Genomic DNA, 9,987 nt, shown 5'->3' on the forward strand with positions numbered 1-9,987 from the left:
CCTCAAAGACCTTCCTCAGAAATATTCCAAAAGCATCTTTTAAGCCGATAGGGGCCTGCTACACGCATCCGTTACTAACTACAAGTGGCCAGTTCTCCCTGGGAACAGATCAAAGAGATCTCTTAGGGATTTCAATGCAGTCCATAAGTTCGGTGGCATGTGTGTGTAAGTGAACATACATTATCGAATATATTAGAGGTCTATGAGTATATATACGTAGTCTCTGACATCATTTCTACCGAAGAATTCCGCTCTAGACTCACTGGTCTATCCTTTTAAAAGTTTCTAAGATCGAACTATCGCTCGTTGTAATCTTACGCCATTCAATTGTAGACATGCCATCAATTCTCGATGCTCTCGATCTCTGAGCTAAACCATCATAATCTTACATGTTAAGCACACTGATAATATCATGTAGTGTAGTCGTCTTACGATAATATTCTTATATTACATTCAAATCTTCCTTAATAGAAAAATATCCTTAAGGGTATATTGGACACTATCTCTGGTGAATTCGTGATTAATACGATATTCACATCCTCCTTGGTAAAATGACACCTTCAACTAGTTTGGGTCAATAACCTCAACTGCATATTAATAATTAAACTTCATGGTTCTCACATATGATGCCCCCTCATGGGCAACCTTTAAAGAACTACGAGTAACAAGGCTCGTGTTATCAAAATGAACATATGGTGTTGGTAATATCGTCTTTACTCCAAATGCCCTGGAGACTCAGCTCCGAGTTCTACATCCACATCATTGCCAAATTATATATGATTCTAATTTTTCTTCTCATTATTCTGATAATCTCCAGTGGTCCTATTAGTCATTCTTTAATACCTCAAATATACACTTATCATAACCTACACATTGGGGCTACATCCGGCAGTCCAGTGATGAACTATATATGAGATCTTACGCAATCTCGTATTTAGACAGATTCCTAACACTCTCATCTCTAAGTACTATAACTTATTGCTCTGATACCATTTCTGTAACGCCCCCAAATCCGGGGTCAGGAATCTGGGTCGTCACGCAATCCTTCAATCATGTGTAACCTGCATTAACTCAATAATCCAATAATTCCATATCCCAGACCCCCAATCTCACACACTCACAAGTTATAGCCTTAGAAATGACGTACAACAAGTATCATCTGTTATTAAAAATCAAATGTACTTTATAGGATCTCAAACAATTATTCATAACCTCTAAATGAAGTTACAATAATTACGACTGATATATTATACCTATGTGATACTCTGGCCCACCTGAGACAAAGCTGCCAGGGATTCTCCCCATGACTGCAAGCGACTAAGTCCCATACCGGCATACTGGTTATCTGTTGTGTTGTGTCATTTAAAAGAAAGCAAGAGTGAGCTATAATGCCCAACATAATAATGTACAGTATGAAATGACTGTATGATAAACTCAAGTAAAACGTCATATATGATAAATACGTTTTATTCCAAAATAGTTTTCCTTGGTGATACACGCCTTCTTTTGAAAATAATTCTTTGGTGGATTTATTATCCTGCAAATACCTTAATGGTAAACCCAGCACCTAGGATTGGGTTACGGTATTGCATCACAATTCCAATTGGAAGAATAGGACATTCGTTGGAGCCACCGCATACGATGATCAGTCGTACTACGGAAATAGTAACCTTTTCTACTAGTAGAAGGGCGACACCTTCGTATCCCGGTTATCACCCTAGCCGTATTCGGGCTACGTGTCACATTTTGGGTATACACATACTTCACAAGTTCCTGAGTACATAGAGTACCTTCGCCTGCGGTACCTTTGGTAGTCCATCTAGCACACATAGTACCAGAGTCTATGTAATATCTGGGATATACCGTGTTAGGTCACACATACTGTAGAGGGGGTGAATACGGTGTATAGCACAATCAAATCAAACTTTAATAACTCAAGTAATAGAAAACAAACTTTATTCAAAACAATAAACTCTGTTACAGTATGGAAATGTCCTCTCTCAGTGATGAACAAATATCACGAGAGCTGCTAGGGTTACAATGAATAATCTTCTCGATAATGATAACACTTATAGTGTAAACCCTATGTCTGTGTTTATATACTACACAGTTACAAGATAATCGCTAATTGATATGTAATATAATTCTGCTTCCTAAAATATATCAATCAGATATCTTTTCTTCCAAGTATTCTATTCTTCATAGAATTCCTTCTTCATGCATATCTCTTCTTATGTTTGTCTCGATCTTCTCTTCCTGTAAATCAGCTGCCTTCCTTATCTGAACGTTTCCTTTAAGTCCTGATATTATCTTCTGATAAATATCTCCTGAACCTTAAGTACTGACGACTTAAGTTCTGACTTCAGTATAAGTGATGATTTCAGTTAAGTACTGATTTGTCCTGTTTAAGTAAGATCTGAAAACTAAACATAAATCACATTAGTCATGACATTATCAAATATATCTAACAATCTCCCCCAACTTGTAAATTAGCATAATATACAAGTTAACAGATATTTGATGATGTCAAAAACATTAAGTACAAATGCATGAGAATTAGACTAGATAACTACAACTTACAGTCCTTAAAGCTTTACCAACTTTAATTTCTGATAACAACTTCAGTCTGTATACATATAAGAATTTAAGCAGTTATAGATCTTGACTTGGCTTCATCTTCTAATCTCTCTGATGTCAGGAGTTGTTCTGAGATAGTTCTTTAACAAACATCTCTTAGCATATCTAAGTTCATCAATCATCCTCCTTTTAGCATCTTTAAGTCCTGCAGAATCTTCACCAGTTTGAAAGATTGCAGCCCTAAGATCATTAATTTTAGCTTCCTTTATGTCCTGATCCAGTCTGATCAAATACGCTTTGTCAGACTCAAGATTGAATTCCACAGCTCTGTAACCCAGAAAGGTAGTTATAATCTTAGCAGAGTTAGGCTTCATCTCAACAATATCAACCTTGTGATCTCTGTACTTTGGAAGATATGTGTTGTCAGACTTAACAGAATAAAGCTTTTTCTGTCTCTGAATTTGATTCTTCAAATAGTTTGCAGCACTTTCTGTTATTTTGTCATTCACTTGAAGTAAGAATAACACATGTTCCAATTCTTCATAATACTTCAGTGGAATGGCATTTTCCCTTATATGATAAACCCTACCATCTGTCATGAAGTACAACAAGATGTGTTCTTTTAAGTAGGTATGGTAAACCATCTGTACAGATTATAGTTGATTCAATCTTTCAGGAGTTGCTCCAATACCTGGTTCACTTAAGGAAGTTGGATCATTGGTTGTGTTCTGTATTCTTCTTTCATCAGCACTTCCCAATCCAGTTTTATCTCTTGCTTCCTTTCTAGTAACCACTCTTGCTTTAATACCACTTGCAGCAGTCTTCAAAGGTTGAGTCTGTTTGGCTTTGGTGAATCCTGGTAGGAGTATCTTTGAAGGTTTAACATGAGCAATGTCAGAGGTTTCCTTTGATTTATCTTCTGATATCAAGTTAACTTGAGCTATGTCAGAGGTTACTTGCTTCTTTGAGATATCAGAACTAACTCTATCTTTACCCTGAACAACTTGAGCCATGTCAGAGGTTGTCTTATACATTTTTCTTGAAGTCAGAGCAAGATCATCATCTTCAACAGTAATTTCTTCATTCATAGGAGGCACATAAACCTCGATAGGTTCACCAACTTTCTCTTTGCCCTTGGACCTTGGATCTATCTATAATTGTGATTTAGTCTTGGTTGCTTCAGGATTTGTTCTTTCCTTTATCACAATGCCTTTGACTTTTGGAAGTTTCTTTTTACCAACAAAAGCTTCAAATTTAGATTTGACTTTTTCTGACTTAAGTCTAGCTTCTTCTTCCATCAAACTTTCCAAGTCCATTTCTGGATTCTCCTTTAGAAATAACTATCTTGATAATTCTTCATCAAGATCCAAAAGTTCATCAGAACTTATCCTTTTACCAGTAGCAGAAGTAATTCTTTTTCCAGCATCAGAACTTGTCATGTGACTTGTAATTTCAGCTCTTCTTGATGAAAAACTTCTACCTTGACCATGACCTCCACCCATTCCAGAGTTTCCCTGGTCATCTTTTTCATCTTCCTTCTCCTTCAGTGTCTGATCAGTTTTGCATTTGGACTTAATTACTTTCTCCCCCTTTTTGGCATCAGCAGGTAAGAGAAGAGAGACAAGCAATTCCACTGAGGCTTGGATTTCATCGAGTTGAGATTGCTGAGAAGCTTGATGTTTCAAAATATCATCAATCTGAGACTGTTGCTTCTCTTGGGTCTTCTCAATGTAAGCAACTCTGTCAAAGGTAGGTTGGAAGAATTTTTTCTTATCAAGTTTCCTAGTCATATCTTGCTTGAGCAATTCTTCCTTAACTTGACATTGCTCTGCATGAGTTGTTGAATGGAGACCTTGCAGATGTCTAGTACTCAATGCAGTGACTCGAAGCTGTGTCTTGAAATCATCATTAATTAACATTTCATCAGCTTTTGCCAAGTGCTCAGCAAGAATCTTTTCAGATGGAACAAAGGTAACTGAGTTCCATTCCTTAGTCTACTCCTGTCCTCTAGGAATTTCACTCCAAGGTACTGGTGCTTCTCCTCGGATAAACTTCTTGACTAGTTTAGATTTAGAAACAGTTTGTGGAGGTGCATGTCTAGAAGGACCAGCTTCATCAGCATCTGCATTTGGAGCAGCATCACCAGTATCATCGGCATTTGCAGCATCAGAACTTACAGAATCAGTAGCTTTTGATAAAACAACAGTATGAGAAGTAATCGAGGCTTCAACATCATCATCTAAGTGCTAATTTGTTTCCAAGTTCTGATCAACAGCCATATCCTGATGTTCACCTATATTCTGATCATCAACATCTAGATGCAGAGAAGGTGTAGTAGATAATTCTGGAGCTTGAGTAGCATCAGTAACATGTGTTGTTGATGGATTAATTGCTGTTGGAGCTTCTAAGTAGAGAACCTCAGGCACAACCAGGTTTTGAATATCAATTTCATCACTTATGCCTGGGTCTACAGGAGATACAGTTTCATGTACAAGAGACACAGATGGTGTGTTTGCCTTGTCTATAGCAGCTTCCTGAGTTGGAGACAATGAAGAAGGAGATGCAGTAGCTTCAGCAAATTCTGATTCTTTTGAGATCAGAGATTCCTGATCTCCTTCCTTAGCTGCTGCTTCCTCATCATTTGAAGCTGGCCTTTTAGCTCTCTGTTTCTTGTATCTGTTTGAAGGCAGGGATTCCTTGGGAGGTTCAGCAGAAGTCATTCTTCTAAGCCTTTTGAGAAGCTTAGATCCCCCAATTCCAGAATCCTTCTGAGAAGGAACCTTCTCAGCTTCTGTAACAACAGGTTCTGATGCAGAAACCTGTTCCTCACTATCAGACTCATCTCTCAGAACAATCCTCCTTCTCTTCTGTGGTGTCTGAGGAACAGTCTTTGTCCTCTTGGGCTTGGAAGATGAAGGCTTCACAGTAGGTGCTGAGGATGAAGGGTTAGCTGTCTGTGAAGGTGTGAGATATGTTTTAAGATATGTTCTGAGGGAGGGTTGAGGTATAGATGTATCTATGGTTTGTTCTGATGGTTGGTGTGGTGTTTGAGATGTGGTGGTAGGTTGTACATTAGGATAAACAGATCTATAGGTTTGAGGATCAGCATTTACCAGGATCTGTTTTACAGACTGAGGAATCTGTAAAGGTCTAACCACCGTTTTCTTAAGGTCAGCATTTACCAAGTCATTAAAAGCTCGTTTATAAATTTTAAAGGGTGGGTATAAGTCAGTGGTAGGTTGGGGTTCATCAGCACAACAAAAATTATATATAAGCTGACAAAATATAGCAAAGTAGACAACATTCCTATCCTCTGTCATCCTATCCCCAATAAAACCTATCACAACACTTGTAAAATCAAAATGAGGTGGGTTAATAATAGCATACCCGATGTGCTGACTCATTATAGGAATGGCATCAAAGTTAGAACACTTATTCCCGAAGGCTTTAGTGATGCAGTCGAAGAAGAAGCTCTATTATTTTCTGATGTGTGCTCGTTTCAACTGTCCAAGCTTAGCCAAACTCCTCTCATACCCCAAACTGGCCATGAACTGCTGTAGTAATGGTTCCTCTGGTGTTGAGAACATACAGCCTTCTGGTAAATGTAAGGCCTTTCGAACTGTTCCAGGAGTTACCACATGCACATCATCATTGACTTCAAAAACAATGCTGGGAGTACCAGTTGCACCACCATTATCAAAATGCCCAGTCTGCCAAAACGTCAGAACTTGTTGGCTTAAAAAGACGGAAGGCTGGGTCAATGCATACCCAATTTCACTGTGTGCAAGAAGATCTTGCACAAAATGTAACTCAGAAGGAGATTCATCATGATTTAGAATTGCAGCATAGTTGTTGGGAACGAACTTGGCTCCATCGATGATCAAATCCTTAGGTGCCATGAGAAAAAATGAAAATTAAGATTGTCTGTAAGCTGTTTGATAAAATGTCTGTATGAAAAACCAACTTCAGGAGATGAGAGAGAGTAAAAGCAAAGAAAGAGAGATAAACTGTAAGAGTAAATAAAAGATTGTATAATCTTCTCTCTCTCTTACTTATACTTGGTTAAAAATAATAACCGTTGGACACCTGTCAGACATGCAGCAATAATGAATAGTTAATGGGTACGGGAAAACAGTAATCATTACTTATCACATGCAGTTTTTCAAGGAAAAACCGTTCCACTTACCCCGTAATCCCATTAATTGAGGTAAGTCAGTTTTAATTCAAAATTTAAACTGTTCCCACTTATTTAATTATTTTTACTGCAAAATCAATATTCTGAAAAAAATCAACTGTGAGAATGACCAAAAAATAAATGAAGTAAACAAGTACTGATATTTTAAAATCAGAACTTAATTTAAATAAAAAATTAAAAATGGCCATCAGAATATGGATATATCAGGATTTAACAGTGCAGTAAAATTGCAAACATCTCAGAAAAAGAATCTTGCAAAAATAAGAAATTCCATTAATATATTAAGAGAATACATCCATGAAATTGAAATTACATCAGAGCATTACAAGATTGTCCTAAGCTTCTAAACCTAACATCAACAGCTTTTGTCCTTGGCTAAGAGGTCGGACAAAGCTGACGATGAAGAAAAACAGGAAGAAGAAAAAAATTATTTCTTCTTCCGACTCTCTACAAAATGAATAGCGAGTCGAATGATTCGCTCTTGTTGGCGGAGAGCTTCCAGCCTTTCTTCTTCCAATCGCTCCAGATGGCGATGGTAGTCCATGTAAAAGAACATGAGGTGTGTGAGAACCTCCTGGGGAACCGAGTCCCAAATCTCATCAGGAATGACAGTTACGTGCCATTCCTGCTGCCAATCCTCACAGCTCAGCTCCATGTTGAAGGTCTCATAGTTCAAAAACATATTGTAGTTGACCATGTTTGTGTTGGTATGAAGGAAAGGTGATAAGTGGCATTTTATACCACTTAGAACGTCTTAAAATAGCTTAAATTGGTGCCTTGAAATCAAGTATTTTATGTATTTGATGCGTTTTTCTAGTGTTTATGCATTTCAGGGTATTAGTTGCATTTCAGAGGAGTAATGATCAAGAATAAGCCTTGGCATGTGTTCACCATTACGAGAGGAAAGAAAGGGGCAGATTACAGCGAAGAAATGGAGCAAACTCAGGAATTTTCCATTAGGGTCCTGAGCGGCCGCGCAGAAGGCTGAGCGCCCACTCAGCTATGCTGAGCGGCCGCGCAGGGTCGGGAATTTTGATAAAATATTTTAGACTTCGACTTCTGTTTGGCTTCCAACTTCTATGTAATCTGAGTTTTATGGGACTATTATATAAGTAGATTTGGAGACGTTTTCACAAGGTTGGATCGTGGTACTAAGCAAGGAGTGAAGGAGATAAGGAAGAAGACCGTTTTAACACACAACAATGAAGAGGAAGCATATTTTCTTGTGATTCTTATTTTGTTGTAATATTGGATGCTAGTTTTCTTACTTTGAACCTAATTACTCTTGTGACGTACTCTGATTTAATATAATTAGTTTAGTTATTATTCTCTTGTGTTTGTTTATCATGATTTCATATGAACCCATGATGACAATAAGTGCTATTATGGGCTAATCGTGATCATGGGGTCGTAACGGATTTATTATGGAATTCTTTAGTTAATTGTTTGATAACTTAGTGTGTGATGATTGTATGATATCTAGTATTGGTTGTGCGTATTCGTCTTATGTGCGTCACGAACATATAAGATAGGGTGTTAATCTCTTGTGAAGCGACGGTGGATCTTGAGATTTAGAACTTTCCATGCTAGCATAGGTTCATGTATGATGTGCATGATTAGTGGGTAACTCTAACAGTTTTATTCGCCCTGTGTAATCAAAACGAATAACTTGTGCTTAAATCGTTATGTTGTCAATTTCTGTAGACATATAGGAACTCAACATAATTGATGCCTATTCAACTTCTATCTTAATTGTGGATGTTTGGTAGAATGGTATTAGTACAATGAAAGTTGGTTTTTATCAGTTTCGTGTTATTCGATTAATATCATCACTATTGCATGCTAAGGGTAATAACAATAACTATTGAAGGAAGTAGTAATGAAGTTGTGATCTCATGAGTGTTTTAACATTGTTAATTGAAGTGTTATTTAAGTGATTAATTAAGTAATTAATTATAGTTAATATTTAGTCAACAATTCTAAGTGTTAGTGTCTTAACATTGAGAAGTAATCATACGTTGGTACGTGAGTTTAATTAAACAATAATTAGTCTGAGTCTCTGTGGGAACGAACTAGAAAGTATTCTATATTACTTGCGAATGCGTATACTTGCGTGTATTATTAGCGCGTGTTTCCGCCCTAACAAGTTTTTGGCGCCGCTGCCGGGGACTCGGCGTATTTGTTTAGTTTTGTACTTACCATCATTGGTCGTTAGGACTCAGTGATTAGGACGTAGTTGTTACTTATTGTTTCTGGTTGTGTTTCAGGTACTTTAGCGAGCGTTTATGCAAACTCGTTCTCGTACTCGCAAGAGGACTTTAGATACAGCTGAGGAGACATACGAAGTTCTTGATATTCCGGAGAAGATAGATTTTGAAGATTCGGATTCAGGAACTGAGCAGAAAGAACCAGTAATCATGGGTGATCGTATTGTTCAGGCTGATCCAGCTCTTATGGACTTTTCTCGGCCTAAAATTGATGACATTCAGTCAAGCATTCTTCATCCGGCTATTGAAGCTAACACCTTTGAAATCAAGCCGGGCACTATTCAGATGGTGTAGAATTCTATTTCTTTTGGAAGAGCTGCGACTGAAGACCCCAACATGCACATAAGGAATTTTGTCGAGATCTGCAGCACTTTCAAGTATAATGGCATGATTGATGAGGCTATAAAGCTGAGGCTTTTCCCATTCTCACTGAGGGACAAAGCGAAGGACTGGTTACATTCTGAACCAGCTGGGTCCATCACTACTTGGCAAGATCTTGCGCAAAAGTTTCTGGTGAAGTTTTATTCGATGGAAAAGACTGCTGCTATGAGGAGTGCTCTTACTCAGTTTGCGCAGCAACCTACAGAATCTATGCGCGAAGCTTGGGAACGCTACAAGGAAATGTTCAGAAAGTGTCCACATCATGAAATGCCCGATTGGATGGTGATCACTAGTTTTTATAATGGTTTGGGGGCCCAATCTCGGCCTATGCTCGATGCAGCAGCTGGAGGCGCCTTATGGGCCAAAAGTTATACTGAGGCTTATAATCTTATCGAGACTATGGCTGCAAATGAGCATCAAAACCCAACTCAGAGGATGATGCCTGGGAAGGTAGCAGGTATTCTGGAAGTCGATGCAGCCACCGCTATTGCAGCGCAGCTTCAAGCGTTGTCGATGAGGGTTGATTCTCTAGCTACATATGGAGTTAATCAAATAGCTATGGTCTGT

General features: G+C 38.1%; 1 non-coding gene across 1 annotated transcript; it reads right to left on the minus strand.

Moving 5' to 3' along the window:
- Positions 1 to 9,582: 9,582 nt before the first annotated feature.
- On the minus strand, positions 9,583 to 9,689 carry LOC141698985 (small nucleolar RNA R71). The gene has a single exon (XR_012565478.1). It is a non-coding gene; the product is annotated as a small nucleolar RNA R71 (small nucleolar RNA).
- Positions 9,690 to 9,987: the final 298 nt, after the last annotated feature.

The sequence above is a fragment of the Apium graveolens genome, chromosome 11 (genome assembly GCF_009905375.1).
Source record: "Apium graveolens cultivar Ventura chromosome 11, ASM990537v1, whole genome shotgun sequence".
Lineage (NCBI taxonomy): Eukaryota > Viridiplantae > Streptophyta > Magnoliopsida > Apiales > Apiaceae > Apium > Apium graveolens.